Genomic DNA, 19,796 nt, shown 5'->3' on the forward strand with positions numbered 1-19,796 from the left:
AACAGTTCTTTTATTAGAGCAAATGTGGTTGTAAGCCTGAGCTGTTCACATAACTTCTCTAAAGATACAGCTTTTGTTTTTTGTTTTTTGTTTTCTGATTTTTCGTTTTTCCAATTAGGGCTTTGGATAAGTATTTTCCAAACTGTATTCAATGAAACCATAGGGGTTCCACCAAAGACCTGAGGTCTTTCATTGGGGAGGGAGCAAGGTTGCTGACAAGGATTTCAATCCCCCTTAACTATATCTTCCAAGCACAGAACAGCTCGGTTTTTATCTAAGTTTTATACGGTATTTCCCTTTGTAGCCTGAGTGTTAGTGCTTCTAATTTCCCTTCTTGAAAGGTTTTACCACATTCTCGGGGCCATCCAGATGTTTCATCTTGCCGTCTCTCGGAACGACCCCCCTCATTTTCTTTGGGACTGTGGATCTCTCCCTTGCTCTCACTGAGAACCACATGGGGTCTGAGTTTCAGTCTAAGGGCCCCTATATCCTGCTTGATTCCAAATCAAGTTGGGTAGAATAGGTATTCTCTCTTCCTTTTGACATTTTGCATTTTCTGTATTTGTTTGTTTTGAGATTTACCAGATACAGGGCTCCAACCTCTAGTGGTTAAACATACTTCCTAAATCAAGGGTCAGCTAACCTCACGATGTAACTACACTATAGGAGAGGCAACGTTTTATATTCCCCTTATTTGATCCTTTCCTGTAGGGAACCTTCATCATCTTTTGTACAAGGTTATGTTGTTCCTTAAGTCCTTTCTCCATCACGCAAAGGGGAAAGGTAACCTGAGCCTCAGTCCTGCAAGCATCTGTGGACAGCCCACAGATCTCGTGGACTTCCAGTATTGAACACATAAGAAAGAAAGTAGGTGTCCTATCCCACTTCCATCTGCCCCTCATAGGTTCATGCCCCAGGTACATATGTCAGAGTTTTGGGTACAAGTGACAGAATCCCAACTCAAATCAGCTTGAGCTGAAACAAACAGACAAACAAATAAGGAATGTGTGTACCAAAAATAGATAGGGAAGAATAAATCCATCATTCCCAAGGACTGATTTGCCACAGTGACATCTGAACTCTGTCTTCACATCTTAATCTCGTCTCTCCCTTCTGCCCTGGGCTAGATTAGTGTGCTCTGATGCCTCCTCGTGGAGGGGCTGACCTGACAGCCTTGGAATTTGTGATCCAAAGCCATATATGACCCCCATTTATCTTACTCCGAGTTCTACTATAAAAACGACAAAAGATGAACCCTGGTTGGCTTGGGTTAGGTTGAGCCCAACCTGTGTGAACATTTGGGATCGATACAGGGGTTGGGAGGCCACGAGATCCAGCATTTGCTCAATGAAGAACACATTTTCTTAATGAAATTGGGGAGGGTGGGAAGGTGCAAAGTACACTGGGAAAGTTAGCGTGGCAGATGCCCACTAGACTCAGCCATCAGTTAAGTAGCAATAAAATTCAAGACGCTTCACTTTATCACAGATAAACAACAAATTCCACACTGAAGAGTGGTGTTTCCCCTATTAGCACGCATTGCATCAGCACCCGGGATCCCTCACGTCGTCCTAAGGAAATTCTGTTCTGTCCTCCTCAGCCAACAGAAAGTCAATGCCTTAAACCCCTTCACACACATGTGTTTTAGGGGCAACTCTCATTGTTGACCAAGGAGACAAAATGAGTTCAAATCTCTATCTGATAAAACTATAGGACGCAGTAAGATCCTGGGTAGGCACATGGTTAGGGCAGTTCCCATTTGTCCCATCATGCGTGTGAGATTTAAGTTTATTTTTAAAGATTTCTGCTGCTAACAGTGTTTGACTATGACTGGCTTAGATGGCATCCCACTTTCCTTTCGAATAGGATTTTTTTGTTCCATAATAGTTCTTCAGAAGAAAGTGAGACTCATTAATATTGATAACATTTTATCCTATTATAAAACTTTTGAGATCCATCAAATGAGAAAGACCCCAGATGCCAATCAATTATAGTTAAGTTGAAGTTGAATGTACTTGCTGTAATTCTTATCTCTGCTTCCCTTGTGGATACAGAATGAAGGAGGAAGATTTGCATGTGTAAATGACTTTCCTCAGCAGAAGCTCTATATAACATGGAGTTTAAAATATTAAAGATTCATAAGGAAGATATCAAATATCTACATATCTAGTTGATAGAGTGCCATGTGCCATGGCGTTTAGTGTCTTTAGAAAGCTCTCCATTTTCCCCGGATTTAGCATGCATGGCAAGTAGCCTTCAGCAATTGACTGAAATCAGAAAATGTCAAAGCTGTCTTTAGAAGATGGGGCTATATTGTTTCTTTTACACCAGTACTAAATCAAGGAAAAATCACAGACAAAATGGAATGATATTATATCTTCTATATCTAATTTGAAATGTTACATATGGTAACAACTATTGCTAAATTGTCCATAGCTAATTGGTCCTAAACTAAAATAGATAATTAAGTATGCTCTGGACTATTAACTGACTCATACTTTAGGTATTTGCCTAATTAGACATTTCCGAAACTATACATTTGCATTGGTTAATTTTTATGAAACATTCTGTGGTGAATTTTTAACAATTTTTATTTGGTGTTTACCCTTTTAAAGTTATTCCCATAAGGACATTGAGGACACATAATCTACTATAATTATTGCAGTGGACTTTTTTCTTACCCCATAAAGAAAATGATTATACTATACAGAAATAGCAATTTCCACTTTTTGGAGCATATTTGGAGTGCCTTCACATACATTACTCCTTCTGGTATTCTGCATGGCTGGATCTTTCCCATCTCATCTTAAGGACATTTACACAGCGGTACAGGTTTTGTTCATTATATGATCAGTACAGGGTAGTACCATATGAACTCAAGAAGGGTCTCCCCCCACTGAGGGATACCGGATGGCTGGGCATCACTAGCAAGACATTCCCGATACCAAAAATCTTCAGCTGCAGTTCTATAGCTTGCAATAAGACCCTTTAGGAATCTAGTGAAAACGAAGACATTATCAGACAAAGGCAAAGTGAAATAACATGTTCTTAACAAATACCCATAGAGAAAGACTAAGATAAGTCCTTCAAACAGAAAGGAAATGATAACAGAAGGACTCTTGGAGCATCTAGAAAGAAGCATGACCAGAAAGACCAGATATGCGTGTACAGACAATAGACGAGGTCTTCCTAATGAGTCTTACGATCACATCTGATGATCAAACAAACACTATGCGATGCCATCTGAGACAGAAGACAATGGTATTTAAAGTAGATAAGATAAAGACAACTAAGTAGAAATAAGGCTTCCATACTTTACTCAAAATTAGTAAAATGCCAGTACCGGTTGACTACCATCAGGGGTATCTGTGTATATTGCGATACCCAGGCACCCACGATAAAATCAATACGAAGAGATACACTCAAGGGCACTAAACTTATGTCCAGATGGAATCCTAAAAGATTATCAGGTAACCCACAGCAAGGCAATGGGAGATACACAAAGAAACAAGACACAGAGGAAACAAACATAAAACTAATACAATAACGGAAGATTAAATTCTCACGGATCGATGGCCAGCTTAAAGGTAAATGATCTAAGTACACCAATTAAAAAGCACAGACTGGCAAGTGTGTAAAAACAGAATCCAACTACGTGCTGTTTGTAAGAGACTCACTTCAGTTTCAGTGCCGTTAGTGAGTTGAACATGAAAGGAATAGGAAAATGCATACTGCGAGCATTTGCTTAAAAACCAAAGAAGTGGCTATATTAACATCAGATAAACTCCATTTCAGAGCAGAGGAATTACTAGAGACACAGTAAAAGATCGATCTACCGGGAAGACATAATGACCCTAAACGTGCACGCACCAAACAACAGAGCCTCTAAATACACGAAGTAAAACTGGCAGAGATAAAAGGAGAAACAGACAAATTCACAGTCATAGCTGAGGATTAAGCAGCTCTTTCAGTAACTGATAGGCCACTGGACAGAAAACTAGCTGCTGAAGATCTGAACAGCGTAGTCGAGAAACAGAATCAGAAATGTAATTAATTCCTAATAAACGGAACACTAAGTCACGCTCCTAAAAAGAAGAAATAAAATTCGCGCTTAGGTCATATCACATTTATAGTTTCAGGAGTTATACAGAATATAAAGACATTGAATTCACGTTGTGGAAACTGCTTAGTAACATAACAGTCTCCAAACACCATGACTTTTTGGCAATTGTATGTCATCCTACACGAGTCTGTCAAGATGCGTCGCGCGCACATCTCCGTTATTCTAATGTGACCACTGACCCACTAGCCGTAAATCAACACACACTGAAATAAAAATAATAATAACTTTCTGCGTATAATGCTGGGGATTTTTAAGCTATTTTCCTCAACTCTTTTAGGAAACGAGGAAGTGATGTGGAAGAGTCTCGGGAAAGGAATGAGACATGACTCTGGGTGTAGACAGAACGGGACAGAGGGGCAAGCAGTGGCGACAAGAGGAAGGTCAGGTAACAGGTGCGAGTTTGGGCGTGGAAGTAAAATAAGAAATATGGAGCCAAGGCTCACAGGGAGGAGTGATGGGGAGGACCGCAGAGCACAGCAACACCTGCTCCTACAGCCACAAGTCATTAGTGGCTTCTCGAGGCCATTCCTGCATTATCTTTCTTAATGTTTATTTATTTTTGAGAGAGAGAGAAGCAGAGACAGAAGGAGACACAGAATCCGAAGCAGGCTCCAGGCTCTGAGCCATCAGCACAGAGCCCGACGTGGGGCTTGAACCCATGAACCCCAAGATCATGACCTGAGCTAAGTCGAACACTCAACTGACTGAGCCACTGGGCACCCCTATTCCTGCACCATGAAGTTCAGGACAGGAGGTAGACACAAGAGATCACCGGTTTCCAGGGCTAAAGGGAGCTCTGAGTACAGAGGCCCCAGTAAGAGGAAACAGGGGGGGACTCAGTTGTCCTAAAGGTGTGTGTGATGGAGAAAACGGAGCCTTGCAGCCTGGCAGGAATGGAGTTTGGAGAGCGAGGAGCAGTCAGCAGTGACACTTATTCACCGACACCTGGCATCGAATCGTTTCCACCTGCAGTCAGTCACTTGCTCCTGAGAGGAACGTGAGGTCAGACGAGGAGGTGGAGAGACATCCGCTGTAGGGAAGGGAGGACTATTTTCACAGGGCGTTACCGCACACACAGCATATACAAGTTCAGTCGAAAGCAAACAAGCCAACAAAACCAATAAAGGAAATGAGATTGAAGATGTACTCTAGCAGCGATGCTATATTTTAGGACATAATGTGAAACACACAGATTTTCCCATGTTTTGACTTTCTGTAACCCAAGATTGCAAACTGCGTGTTCTGGTCTTCACCCTCGTGCCTACAGGGACCATTAATTTGCACACAAAGAGACTGGCAGGGCTCAGAAGAGCAGGCAGTCATACACGGATTGGCAGGTGCCCACCAAATGAATCAGCCTGTGTCTGAACCTTCTAAACCACGCCCCAGTTCTGTGAGTGTTCCATGGTTCTGTGATGTGATAAACCGTTCCTTTCTTGTGGATTTGTGATAAATGACATTTTGTCTTGTTAACAAAACTCACGGCGAGTTGGGTTCAACTCGCATGATCTCGCGGTTCGTGGGTTCAAGCCCCATGTTGGGCTCTGTGCTCACGGCGTGGATCCTGCTTGGGATTCTGTCTCTCCTTCTCTCTGCCCCTCACCTGCTTGTGCTCTCTCTCTCTCAAAATAAATAAATAAACTTAAAAAAATAAAAGATCAAAAGGAACACAGAGAGAGATAGAGACAGAGAGACAGAGAAAAAAGACAATGGCTGAGATTTTTCTAAAATTGAAAAAAGGCACAAAACCACAGACTCTGGAAGTATTATAGGCATGCACACATGATAAATAAAAATTGGTGAAAAATTAATTATATCTTGGCACATCTACAAAATGCCATCACAGCAACATCTAGATTAGTGTTTACCAAACATTGGGTCCCGTAGCTCAGCCAACACATAAAGTTAACTTTCACATGGATTAAATGCTCCAATTATATCAGAGTTTGGCAGAATGTGTTTGAGAAATGGTTCTATTATATGCCTTCTATAATAATTCACTTTAGCTCCAAAGACACAAATAGAGTGAATGTTAAAATGACAAAAACAACATGTACCATGGAAATGGCAACCAAACACAGAGCAGGGATGGCCACACTAATGACACACAAAATAGACTTTAAGCCAATCATTGTTACAGGAGACAAACATTATATATTGTTGACTTCCGGTTTATTGTCTTGAGTTCGGAGAAGATACTTTGGATGATTTTAGTATTTTTAGGTTTCTTGAGACTTGTTCTGTGGCCATGTGGCCTATCTTGGTGAAAGTTCCACATGTACTTGGGGGGAAATATATATATATATATATATATATATATATATATATATATATATAAAGAGTAATGGAAAGAATTGAATGTGGTAGCCTCTTGGGGGGATGTAGGGAGGAGCTGCTGTACCTCGTAAAATACGGTAACTCCAAATTAGGAGCAAGTATAATGCCACTAAAAATAAAAACCGAATGAAAAATACAATGATAAGAAAGGGAGGCAGTGATTTCCTCATCGGTATAAAGAGTTCATATACTTCCTAAAGCTCAAATCCACTTCCATTTCAGTATGAGAGCTAGCTGTGGGTGTTGATCAAAGAAGGGAACAAAGTCTACTAGGTTTTTCACACTTTCTAATATATAAGCAGGGCATCTGAAGACAGGGAAGCTTGAAGACGGACTACACAGTTAATACGTGTTAATTAGAACGTTAATGAGACCGAGTGACCAGTGAAGGTCTGAATCTCAGTGTATCACTGATTTGATGATTCTGCCATCCTGATTATGTTTAGTGTGAAGCACACGCAATGCGGATAATTAGGTTTCTTTATTTGGTGTGCAACCTAACAAAACCACATACAAGCCCAATTTGCTCCTACTGATGGACAGAGCTGTTCGGACACCCTTGAATATCACGGGTTGGAGTTTTACGCGTAATTGAACGGTACAGCTAATTAGTGCGCAACGAAATAAAAAGAGGTCAACGGATGAATAATGAAAATTCTCCACTTGAAGAGCAAAATACCATTCTGAAGGCGATGACTTCGATGCAGTGTCACTTCAGCCAGAATTTGTGAGTCAGGCTTTCGTTTCAGGTCTAGGAATTTTCATCTATTTTTAATTAGGTCACCGAACTGGAGCTCTGCAAGGAAATGAGCAGAGAAGTGATGTATTTACACACCGAGGATCCTCGATCGTAGGTTAATACGTGTAAGCAGCTTAAATAGTTCACGACACATCATAAATGCTCCATAAATATTACGTATTGTGCCCATTACTCCAAACCTAAAGGGAGATGTCACTATTTACTTTGCAGCGGTTTTAGTAAATAAACCTCATGTTCTGTGTGGTCACACGGAGGAGTTAGGAGCAGTCCTTTTTTTTTTTTTTGTATTTTTCACACACATTTCTCTTTAATGAAACCAGTGCGGCTTTGTCCTTTATTTCCAAAGTATCTCTATGAGAATTAGGGTCTGTGAAATGAAGTCGCTTGCTCTCTGTGCTACCGCCGAGCATAATTTACTACCTCCCTTCTCTGCTCCCCTCCTAGGGCCATGCCAGCTCCGTGGTGGTGGCAATAAATGCAGCCTCCTGTTCTCTTTTGGAGCCTCAGCACTTTGGGAGGCCAGCGTCACCTTCTTCTGGCTCCTTATTTTGCGATGTCACCGGGTCCCTACGAGGCTTCGTTGGGCTGGCACCCTGAGCACACTTCTAACTCATCCGCTGTAATACTGTTGACTTTTTCAAAAGCACCAAACCATAAAAAGGATTCGACTGGTGGTAATATATTATTTTGAACACGCCTTCAAATAGGTAACGTAAGGTATGAAGTTTAATAAAAAAAATTCAAAAGACACAAAGAGTAGGAAGCGAGAGGTATTGAGTTTCATTGATTCCACAATGGAATTAATTATTTTTTATATTCTAACACATTTGATGTGGAAATACGGAGACAGACCCCCCCCCCCTTACAACCAGGGGTGCCCAGCATTGTGATCGGCATTGCTCTTTTTGAACCTTCTCCTGGTTACATAAAATAAAGGCATGTCTTCAAACGGGTGCTGTCTGTCTTAGGTGCCCCGAAACACGGTAAATCCGCCAGAGCCACGCGGTCTGGCTTCCCGGACCAGCACTGTGCTGATTGTACGCCCTGCTGGAGATGCGCTGCGCGGCTTCTTCGATCTGCAGTCACATCGTGGACCCCAGGGGACACCGATGTGAGGCGTCTACCCCTAATTCCCTGTGTCTGTGTGCCTCACAGCTGCTCACACCCATCCACAGAGATGTGCTGTAACTTTCAGTACCGCTGTCCTGTGCACTTCTGGGGCTGTGCCAATAAATTTGACATAGGACATTTATATATATGACATTATCGACGTAAATAAAAAATATATAGTCATGTATGGGCAAAAGCATTTTTAATTAAAAAAAATTAACTTTCATTCATTTTTGAGAGAAGGAGAGAGACACGGCGTGAGCAGGGGAGGGGCAGAGAGAGAGGGAGACACAGAATCTGAAGCAGGCTCCAGGCTCCGAGCTGTCAGCACAGAACCCGATGAAGGGCTTGAACTCAGGAACCGTGAGATCATGATCTTGAGCTGAAGTCGGACGCTTAACCGACTGAGCCACCCAGGCGCCCTAAAAACATTTTTAGTTTTAAGATACATATTCCATTTAAGTTGTACCAATTTGCAATCTCACAGGCAGTGTATAAAGGTACATTTTGGGTCCACACTCTTAAGATTGCGGCTGTGTATTGCACTGGGTTTTTTCCTCTTCCATTCCAAGGTGAGAAATGGTCAGTCACTGTACTTTTAAGCTGTATTTCTCTGATTGTGAGAGGGCCGAGCATTTTTACGTGTGTGAGTGCATTTTCTTTCCTATAAAAGTCTGTTCATACATTTTAAAGGTTTCATTAAGTATAATATGCAGAGAAAGAGTTGATGCCATAAGACTGTTGTGCTCTGTTCCCATAGCTGCAACTGCACTTTTTTTTTAATCTAGAGAAAAAAGGAGAGACAGAGAGACAGAGAGACAGAGAGAATCCTAAGCAGACTCCACACTCAGTGAGGAGCCTGATGCAGGGCTCGATCCCACGACCCCGGGGATCATGACCCGAGCCAAAATCAAGAGTCAGACAGTCAACCGACTGAGACACCCAGGAGCCCCTGTACTTTATTTTTAATCATCTTTTGCTACCACTCAGGTGTTTTTATCCCAAGTGGTCAAGTGCAAAGAGGGAAAAGAGCATTTATTCGACACTTTTATAGAGGTCCTTAACGGAGACCCATTGCATCCACACTTTGACCAGTGCAGACCCCTGACAGGCACCGGTGAGGGCCGTGTGGACCATGTAAATCCGGGAGAATCTTGGGGACTGAGCAGGCATTAACCTCTAAACCCTAAGCCCCCTGCTGGCCAGAATCCACCCAGCAGATTTACCAGAGGGGCTGGGTAATGCCTGTTTTTGTGTGAAAAATATAGAAAAACCCAGCAATGGCTTGAGCAAAATCCCCCAGTTTACAACTCAGTCTCCAGAGCCTCCTTTTATCCTGACTCAGGAAGTGGCTGAGAGATAAGCCCTTCTGGAAACAGCTTTAATTAGGGACCAAAACTCCCAGGTCAGGCGTTAGGCCAGGAGAAGGTGGGGGAGGCAGACAGGGATATTTCTGAGAGCGCGCTTAGGGGCCAGAGCCAGATGACCCTGGAGAACAGTCGTTGTGGGAGACGCATGGGGCATCTCGACTACCCGTCCAGGACTATCCTTTGTGAATGGAAGAGGGTGCCATCACCAGACTGCAGAGCAAACACAACACCAGACAGTTTCAGGGGCCAGAAGGGTGTGGCCAGTGTCAGCCAATGGGACCGGACAGCAATACTGTAACCTGAAACAGTGTCCCCCAAGGGAAGCACCAATCATGGTCTTCAATGGGGTCAAAGGTCCAATTCTGAGAACCTGAGGGCAGGCGGCTTCTGTGTCAGCATCACAGCCTGGTCATTTGTGCGTGCTCCTGGACACGTTCCCACATCTGTCACGCTGCCGGGCTGGGTGTCACTGGGGCCAGTCTGAGCAATACAGGCGGACCAGGTGCTGGACTCCTCTCAGTCTCATCAGAGGACTTGCCCTCTTCCCTGGCATCTCCATGGGTTGTCCAGGTGGTTCCATCAGTGGTGGCCACACTTTATTTCCAGGGTTTATAGCCCCTAAGAGGAGTGTCTTGAACCTTCCAGGTTTTCAAAGGTCAGAAAAAACAGGCTGTGATTGACAGCCTAAGAACCGGTAAGGGCTGAGCCTCATCAAGGAGACAGATCATCAGGGAGAGTCCCGGCTGGATCCACGAGAAGGTCTTCTAAGTTCTTCCCACCATGGAGCAATTGCATTCATTCTGTGCAGCTGAGGGTGCACACACACACACACACACACACAAGTCCAGTGGACTTCCTGAGTTTAGCTCAGCTGAACCATCATTGAAACTGGACCCAGCTTCTAAAGGACATTGTAAATCAAGGACCCTATTGAGTCAGATATTTCCTTTCGGCATCAGATCGGCAAATAAAGTTTCCCCAGAGGAAGTGCTATCGGTCTTTCATGTAGAACCACAACGCTGTGGGGACAGAGCGACCACGTCTTGAGCGTCCCAGTTTCACTCAACAGCCCAAGCCCATTGAGACTTTCTCCATTATCAGTCAATGAATCCAGGGTGACCCACTCCAAGATGGGAATATCAGTCTGGAGGGTCTCAAAGCCTAAGAAGCTGGTGGGGGGGGCCTGTTTTAATAGGAATTCCACAGCAAACTTGCAGACATTTTTCCGAAGGGCATACCAACAGCTGTATCAGGGAGGCTGGCTTCTCCTTCCCAGAGCCCATAGTTGGCAAAATCAGCAAAGTCTTGCAGATCACAGGGACCACGAAGGTCGTGGGAACCCAACGATAGTGAGCATGTCGGAGCTGGATGTCTAGCTGAGCTTCACTAGAAGGGTGTCGATTTGCAGAAGCCCCAAGTGAGACACACACAGTGTCCAACACTCAAGATTTACAAGAAGGCGCAGAGCCTCCTTTGTGGTGGTTGTGATGGTTCAGTTTATGTGTCAACTCGACTGCGTCATGGGATGTCCACATTGCTGACAACACGTTATTTCTGGGTGTCTGTGAAGATGTTTCTAGAAGAGATTAGCCCCTGAATCTGTAGACTGAGTCAAGAAGACCCCCCTCCCCAGTGTGAGTGGGATTCATCCAATCTGCCGAGGGCTTGAGTAGAACAAAAAGGCAGGGCACGAGTGAATTCTCGGTCACCCTGAGCTGGGACATCCACCTCCTCTTGCCCTTGGACGTGGGAGCTCCTGGTTCAGACGCCAGGACTTACACCCCCACTTACATATTGTGGTATGTCACTTAGGAGACTTGGATCAGAGGCAAAGACCTCTGTTACTCACAGGAGAGCAAACAGGACAAGTTGTATGTTCGCACCATTTTCCCTGGCCTCGCGATCCCGGTGGGGGGTGGTGACACAGAGCCAGGTGGGTGTGTCATACGTGCTCGCTTGAGTCACAGCTGAAGAACTTTCAGTATTAGGGATGCTACATTTGTGTATAATGGTGTGCTAAGAACCTGCCTGCCCTTTACTCTGCAGGAGACCACTTCCAAGAGCTTCGAAGACTTCCCAGACTTCCAAGAGCTGTCTGCCGTATAAAAATCTTTGACAGGAATGTCTGGGACAAATGGCAGTTAATGCCTCTATTCTCAAGTCATGGAGAAACACGAGAAACCCAAGGGGACTGTTTGCAAACCCCCATGTGCCTCCTGTCAAGACCACACCAGTTGGCGCTCAGAGCTTATAAAACAGTTGTTTTATATATTTTGCCCGAGTTTTAAAGTTGCTTTCACAGAGGCTACATGTAACACCAACGAACTTTTCATGCCCAGAACCAGAGGTCCCTCAGCTAAATTTTAACTACAATGTATTGGGCACTTACTACCCGTCAGAGCAGAGACCTAGATAAAATGACGACGCACGCACTCCTCCGCGAGTTGATGGATTCCTGGCAGAAACATGCTCATCCTTATATGAGTAACACCAAACACAGTGAGTTCCGTGAATGTCACACTCCTGCTAGTCTACACGAGCCAAATCTAGACAGGGTTTGTCAAGGAGTGGATCCTGGGGAAAGGATTACCTGAACCAGGTCCTGAAGCATCAGAGAGCTTGCACGATTACATAGATCACCTCCAGCAGAGTCTTGACCTGGGGGAGGACCTCGGAAACACAGACAGCTTGTCCAGAAGAGCAGCCATATCAGCGTCTGTACCCGCCCTCCCGTGGCCTCAGTCACGGTGTGTGAGGTGGTTCCTCCAATCTCCTATTTGAAGGATTCACCCACCTGAATTCCACGCGACAGCCACCTCCATAGCACATGGCTTGGTTGTGCTTTGTTTTTTTTTTTGCTGGTCGACAACTTAATGGAAATCCCACAGTGCCAAAAATGAACTCCGATAGGGTTTCTTCTCCTTCTGTGACTCACACTGATGTGTACGCAGCAGCTCAAGACCCTAAGTCTGAGAGCTTCGCGTCACACGTCCTTTGATTCCCTCCCCAGGATTAAACACGGAAAAAGCCAGGTTGACTCTACCTCTTAAGGGCTTTGGTCTCTATTGCTTTTCTGTATCTGCACAGTTACCATCATTCACCAGAACCACTTGCCTGACCTATGTGACCTCTGGGAACCTCCTAACGTTCCTGCCTAACAAATCCTTCGCAACAGAGACAACCGTGGCATAAAAACCCAAATGGGTCTTTTCATTCTCCTGGTTACATGATCCAGTGGTCTCTCCTTCTTTAATGACAAATGCTGACCTTCAATTGCTTCCACAACTTTCTCTGGGGAAAAGAAAGGCAAAGGAAGTCCCCATACAAAATAAAAATTGAAAGGAAACTTTCCCATATTTTTAAAGCCAAGCTTCCTTTTGGGAAGTAATTCTGATAACATAAAAGGGGAGGCGATGTGAATCATCAACTACACATCTTCCTCAGCTTACAAGGGTTTACACCCCCACAAACTCATCCCGAGTGGAAAATGCCAGGTCAGAGAGCATGTAGTCTTCCCAAGCTACCGGGCGTCCCAGTTTAGCCTCACCCACCCTGACCACTCAGGACACGGACATCAGCCCACATGTTGGATGACATTATCTGCCACGCAGCCTGTTCTAAAGTGTTGACTGTCTCGGGCGATGCGTCGAATCCTGCGCTGAAAGGGAAAGCCAGAGGGTCTGTCTGTGCGGGATGCTTGTTGGCCTGTGGGTCGTGGACCCTGGTGATCGTGTGGCTGACTCGGAGCCGTGGCCGCCCCTGCCCCGCCTCACGGGAGAGGGTCCACCACCTCTCGCTAGCCCAGGAGAAGATCAAGGTCCAAACTCGGAAGGTTTCTACTGAATGCGTATCATTCCAGCACCATGGAAAGAGAAGGACTGCTTGTCTTGGACATGTTACCATCGCTAGAGAAGGGAGGACACTAGCACACATGCGCGAGACTCAGAAGCTCTTGAACCATCTAGGCCACTGGATGCTTCAAAAATATTTCAAACCCTTTCTCTCATTCCCTCGACCCAGATATGTGGCAAAATCCCTGAGATTCTTCCTTCAATTTTCCTCCAGGAGGAAACCGGCTAGAACAATTGTTGTTCCACATCTGACTGATTTTCACTCAATTTGCATACGTGTGTTCCCATAATAGTTTCATAAATTTGGGGGCCCTGGGCAGGACAACAATATATGTGCGTGTGTGGTTTGGCTTTTGTAAACATTTCTGAGAAAGAGAGAGAGTCCCAGGCAGGCTCATGCTCAGCGTGGAGCCCAACGCAGGGCTCGTTCCCGTGACCCTGGGATCGTGACCTGAGCTGAACCCAAGAGTCGGATGCTAAAGCGACTGAGCCACCCAGGCGCCCCGACCTTTATAAGAGTTTAATGGCAATATGTTAGGATCAAATCAGGAGAAAGTACCACGCAGTGGTTTTTGATCAGATGGAGTTCAATATAAACCATTATCACCTATAAACAGAGCTACTTACTCGGGAGGAATTACAAGAGTCTGAAGAGCTCAGGAAGCAGGTAAGGGACCAGTCACTGGCTCTCGGGGCGAGGGAGAGTGCCCAAGGAGGAAACAAATCTGGGGGGAGGCTTAGTCCCGCTGGGGGGGCGGGGAGTACGTGGCCACCTGGATGGCAGAGAAGCTCCCCGAGATGGGGAGCCCATAGAACTCTCTGGAAAGCTCCTTCGAGGCACCAGGAAGTGCCCGGGGGCAGGTCCCCTGTGCGGCTGGGGGCTACACAACGCACACCTGGCCAGCGCGTCCGGGCGGAAGCAGAACCCAGGGCCCTGAGCTCACAGCAGGGCACCAGCCGGCCCAGAACACAGATTGTGGCTTCCAACTCTGTAGTCCTGAAGCAGGAAATAGCAGGTGCATGTGGGACCGAGAAACAATAACTTTCCGTGCACGTCTCCTCGTTTCCTTCTCTTCTTCCGTCCAAAGGGGGACTAACGGTCCCAGTGCTCATTTCTACCCCTGGTCTCGTGCTCTCTTTGACCTTCACCCTCTTTTCTAAAGTCTCTACAAGCCCAGTTCTTCTCTCACTCTCGTTGACACACTCTCCTTTAATACAGCCTTCCCAGGGAGCAGTCACAGTTTCGGGAACTGACGTGTCGCACAGGCCTCTGTGGTCTGCACCTGCTGGTCTTACCGGCCACTTCTAGTTCTTTCCTCCCGGGCCATTTGCACGTCAGCGCCCTGAGCTTTCTTGGGTTCCTCATTTGTACGGGGAAGTTTCCCTCAGACCCTCCCACTGGAGGCTCCCAGGGGACCCTCCTCTCTCTGAAGAGCCCCCGCCGTAGGCCGGGGAGAGCGCTCACCCCGAGTGAAGCCTGGAGGAGACAAGTTGTTAGCCCCTCGGGGGTCTCGCGCGTCCCGTTCCACCACCAGGTCTCAGGAACAGCGGGACCAGCGACCCCAAAGGCCACCTGCAGCAGGCCAGGCTCCCTAGTGTCCGCAGGGTTCACCCCACGACCCCAGGGGGTGCCCGAGACCACAGAGCATGCCCCACCCTGTAGAGGTGGGTTTGTCCTGTACACACACCTGTCAGGTAAAGATACGCCAGGCACAGTAAGAGATGACCAACCACAACCGAGAATCTAACAGAACAGTTGTAACCACTTCCTGTGATAAGTTAGGTGACTCTGCTCTCTCTCTCTCTCTGTCTGTCTGTCTCAGGATATTTTCCTGTCCTGCACTCACCATTCTCGGGATGATGTGAGGTGATTAAACACCTGCCCGACAGACCGAGGGACTGAATGACGTGGGATGACGTAGCTACCGGCCTTCTGACGCTCTGTCTGGAGTCAGAGCCACCCCTTCCCGGTGGCTGATGGGAAATGAGCCTGCAAAGCACCCCGGGGAGGGGAGGCGGGGGGCGCCGCTCTGTCCCCAGTCCCCAGAGGGAGCGGCATCTAGGAAGCCACGAGGTGCCGTGTCCCTGCACACACAAGCTGAGGGAGCCACAGGATGGGAGTGTGGCCGAGGCCGTGGGAGCAGCACCGAGCGCTGCGGGAGGAGGGACGGGAACCAGAGTGCCAGGGACCCTGGGGCCGAGTGTGAGCCCCTCCTCGGGGAGGCAGCGTGCACACCGTCCCCTGGTCGGCCTCTGCCTTACCCACCCTCCCGGTGGCCGCAAGGACAAGGTGGGAGAGGAGGGTGGGTCTGTGGTGTGGGCCGTCCTGCCCGGGGGGTGTGGGCACCTCTCGGCCGACCCGTGCGCTCCCCTGCACCCTTGGGAGCTCCTTGCTCGCAGCGCGCAGCACGGGGAAGAGAAAGTCCTACCGCACATTTATGCGACACAGGGGGATTTCGAATTCGTTGCCCTTTACATCCACTAAGCAACTTTTTAAATTTTATTTATGTAAGTAATCTCTACACTTACTTGGGGCTTGAACTCACCACCTGGAGATCGAGTCCCACACCCTTCCGACTGCACCAGCCAGCTGCCCCCAATTAGCAATCTTTTTCTTTCCGTTAACAGAAACTGCCAACCCACGATAACGGTGTAATGTGCGTGTCCAATCGGTCTTCCCCATCACAGTGCGAACTTCACAGTAGTTGGAAGTTCAACTCACCTACCTGTAGCCGGAACACCTCACACAGCACTTTAACCACAACAAGCATTAACAGTTTTTAAAAAATTAAAACAGGGGCCCCTGGTGGCTCGGTGGGTCGAGCGTCCGACTCGGGCTCAGGTCACGATCTCGCAGTTCGTGGGTTCGAGCCCCGCGTCGGGCTCTGTGCTGACAGCTCGGAGCCTGGATCCTGCTTCGGATTCTTTGCCTCCCTCTCTCTCTGCCCCTCCCTGCTTGCACTCTGTCTCTGGCTCAAAAAGAAAACACTAAAAAATAAGTTAAAACAGAAACAAGCAAACAAACAAAAAAAGAGAGCACCTAGGTGGCTCAGTGGGTCAAGCGTCCGACTTCGGCTCAGGTCATGATCTCGCGGTTCGTGGGTTCGAGCCTCGCACCAGGCTCTCTGCTGTCAGCACGGATCCCACTTTGGATCTTCCTTCTCTTTCTCTGCCCCTCCCACGCTTGAGCTCTCTCTCTGTCTCTCTCGAAATAAGGAAGTAAACTTGAAAATAAATACACGAAAATGGAAACAGTCCAGGGGTACTTTATGCAGTGTCTCATGGACGATACTTATTTATTCCAGAGATGAGTGCATGTTAGCTGTGAATCAAGCGCCCTGCGGGTCTGGGGCTACAACTGTAAACAGGACACGCGAGAACTTCCCCCAGAGCTCCCATCTCGAGGCAGCGGGTGACAGGTGGCACACAACGCCCCGGGGTTAGGGGTGTTACCGGGGGTAAGTACAGGGTGCTGGGCACGGAGAGCCGCTCGGTTTGGAACCGGGTAGATGACCAGCTCAGATCCGAATGAGAGAGAGGTTTCCGCGGCTTCTCTGAAGAGGAGCTCTTGTGGCGGACACACTGAGCTCAGAGCCGACCGAGCGATCTAGCGGGTGCTCTAGCTGGGACGCAGCCTGACCTCCCCAGCTGGGCCAGTGGCAACGGGGACAAGAGGGAACAGCGACCGGCACGGATGGGAATAGAGAGGCTGAAAGGAGGGCACCCCGGGGCAGGGCTTGGAGGACAGGAGGAGGGTGGTTTTCTGGCATCTGGTTGAGCCGCGTGCAGGGACGGTCACCAACATCTTAGGACCACTGGTTAGCCGTGGGACAGCGCCCCCTCGTCCATTACTATGTTGTGCGCCTGCTTTAGTCACCGCAGTCGTGTTTAAGCGCAGAGCAGACAACACCATCAGCGGTGACAGTGTTAAGGGGCGACGACTGATGTGTGGTGATGTCTCATTTCGCTACCCTAACAGGGACCTCCCCTTTGGTAACAGACTCACTGGGCCACTGGAAACGGACCATTTGCCAAGCAGCCCTGATAATGAAATCACTCTGTCATGTTTTGCTGGAGAGGCTGTCAGCCGCGTCTCGGGGCTTTTCATTTCCTCGTGAGAAATCAGGCAGCCGGAGGGACTCCCCCGTTTCTTACTACCAGCAGCCTTTCTGTGGCCACAGTCTGACTCTAGGAGAGACTGATGATCTGGGCGGAAGAGGCTAAGTCCTCCGCTTGCCCGGCTCAGCCTTCTCTTTAGGTTACTTTCTATAAAAGGGGGACGGAATCATTCTTTGTTGTAAACATCACTTTCAGCAGAGTTGAGATTTAAGTGTCTATGGAACATTCACTCACATTTTTTTAGACTGAAATGAATAGAGGTCACCGCTGCAGATTTCAGAGTTATTTCCAAGAGGAGCGTTTCATCCTTCCAACGCCACGGCCGGAGCACTGGGGCCACTGGAAGCTTACAGGAGGCGCGACTTCTCAGGGGCCCCGACACCATTCCAGCTGTCGTCAGACAGCTGTTTTCCATACGTTTCTGTACTCGCACTTAATTTTCCTGTTTCCTGAAGGGTTGCAAAATTTGTGTGATGCCAATAAAACTTCGCATGACAGTTAAATAGGACAGGGAGATTTTAGGGTGCTTGGGTGACTCAGTCGGTTCAGCATCTGACTCCTGGTTTTGGCTCAGGTCAAGATCTCACGGTTTGTGAGTTCGAGCCCGGCATCAGGCTTTGTGCTGATGCCTTGCAGCCTGCTTGGGTTTCTCTCTCCCTCTCTCTGCCCCTCCCCTGCTCATGCTCTCTCTCTCTCTCTCAAGAATAAATAATTAAACATTTAAAATTTTTTAATGCTTATTTATTTTTGAGAGAGAGAGAGAGAACATGAGCAGGGGAGGGGCAGAGAGAGAGGGAGACACAGAATCGGAAGCAGGCTCCAGGCTCCGAGCTGTCAGCACAGAGCCTGACACGGAGCTTGAACCCAAGAACCGTGAGATCATGACTTGAGCTGAAGTTGGACGCTCAACCCACTGAGCCACCCAAGCGCTCCAAGGGAGAAAGGAAAGTGGGAGGGCCCAAGCCAGCAAATGTCCACTGCAAAGTATCATTAATAAGCATGTTTTTATTTGCCTCACTTACATAGGGCACCACGAGGGACCAAGGAGATTTTCCTCACCCTGACCCTCAAGGAGTCTTTCGTCAACCAGGGAAAGCACATGGCCTGAAATCCGTAATGTAAAAAATGTGACTTTTCTGTTCTTTCAAATCGTGCTGTAACTTTATCTCTGTTTTGAAAGCAGATGACAACAGGTGATGAGTATACCTGCGTCTTGGAAACGTCTTTGCAGAATCGGCCACGGGATAGAGAAATCAGTGCCTCCCTTCCCCTCCTAAAGGAGAGCCAGAAATTCAGAGGGGGTCTTTGAAGAGAGGAGAGTGGACAAAGAATTAGCGGGTTCGTCTTTATGAGCGAATTAGAACGTGGAAGGTGCCCGGGGCGGGTTTGTATATAAGCAGTGATATCACACTTGTTCACTGGGTTGTTCAAATCCTTCCGTTTTTCCTGTCTGTTCCTGAGATCTGTATGTCAAAATCTCCTACAGTACTTGGGTTTGTCAGTTTCTCCTTCCAAGTCTGACAATGTTTTCTTTGTTATTGTAAATGTCTTACCAGCTGCACACAGGTTCGAGATCCCTTTGCCCGTCTGGCGAACTGTGTTCTGTTTTTTAAATCATCGACTAATCACCCACAATTGTGAAATAGAAAAGTGGCCGTTCCCAGGTGAAACTCTATTTGTGTCAGAAAAGGAGTAGGACCTGAAATGAATTAAGAATCATATACGGAATAGACAGTATTTTTATATCCCACATCAAGCACTTTTCTGGGATTTTAGGAATGTCTCTGTTTTGACCTGTGGGCCTGGTTAAAGAACCCATCGTCGCACCTTTCTGTTCCTGGTTCTTGGTGGTTTCTGGTTTGCCAGCTGAAATCTCTACACGTAGATTAAATATGGCAAGGATAGCGGGAGAGCAACTCCAAACAGGTTTGCCATCCTGGCCAATTTTGAACATGTAATTTTCTCCTCCTCACAAATCAGCTTGTGATCAACGGTTCGAATTTTCTAAGCACCGATACGTAGTGAACGTTTCAGCGTGCGCTTGCTCTAGGGGCTCACGTACCGCGTGTCGTTTTCTGTCCTACATCTCCCCACCATGACTTTTAACCTCCTGTAGAGAGTTTGCC

The sequence above is a fragment of the Felis catus genome, chromosome B1 (genome assembly GCF_018350175.1).
Source record: "Felis catus isolate Fca126 chromosome B1, F.catus_Fca126_mat1.0, whole genome shotgun sequence".
Taxonomy (NCBI): Eukaryota; Metazoa; Chordata; class Mammalia; order Carnivora; family Felidae; genus Felis; species Felis catus.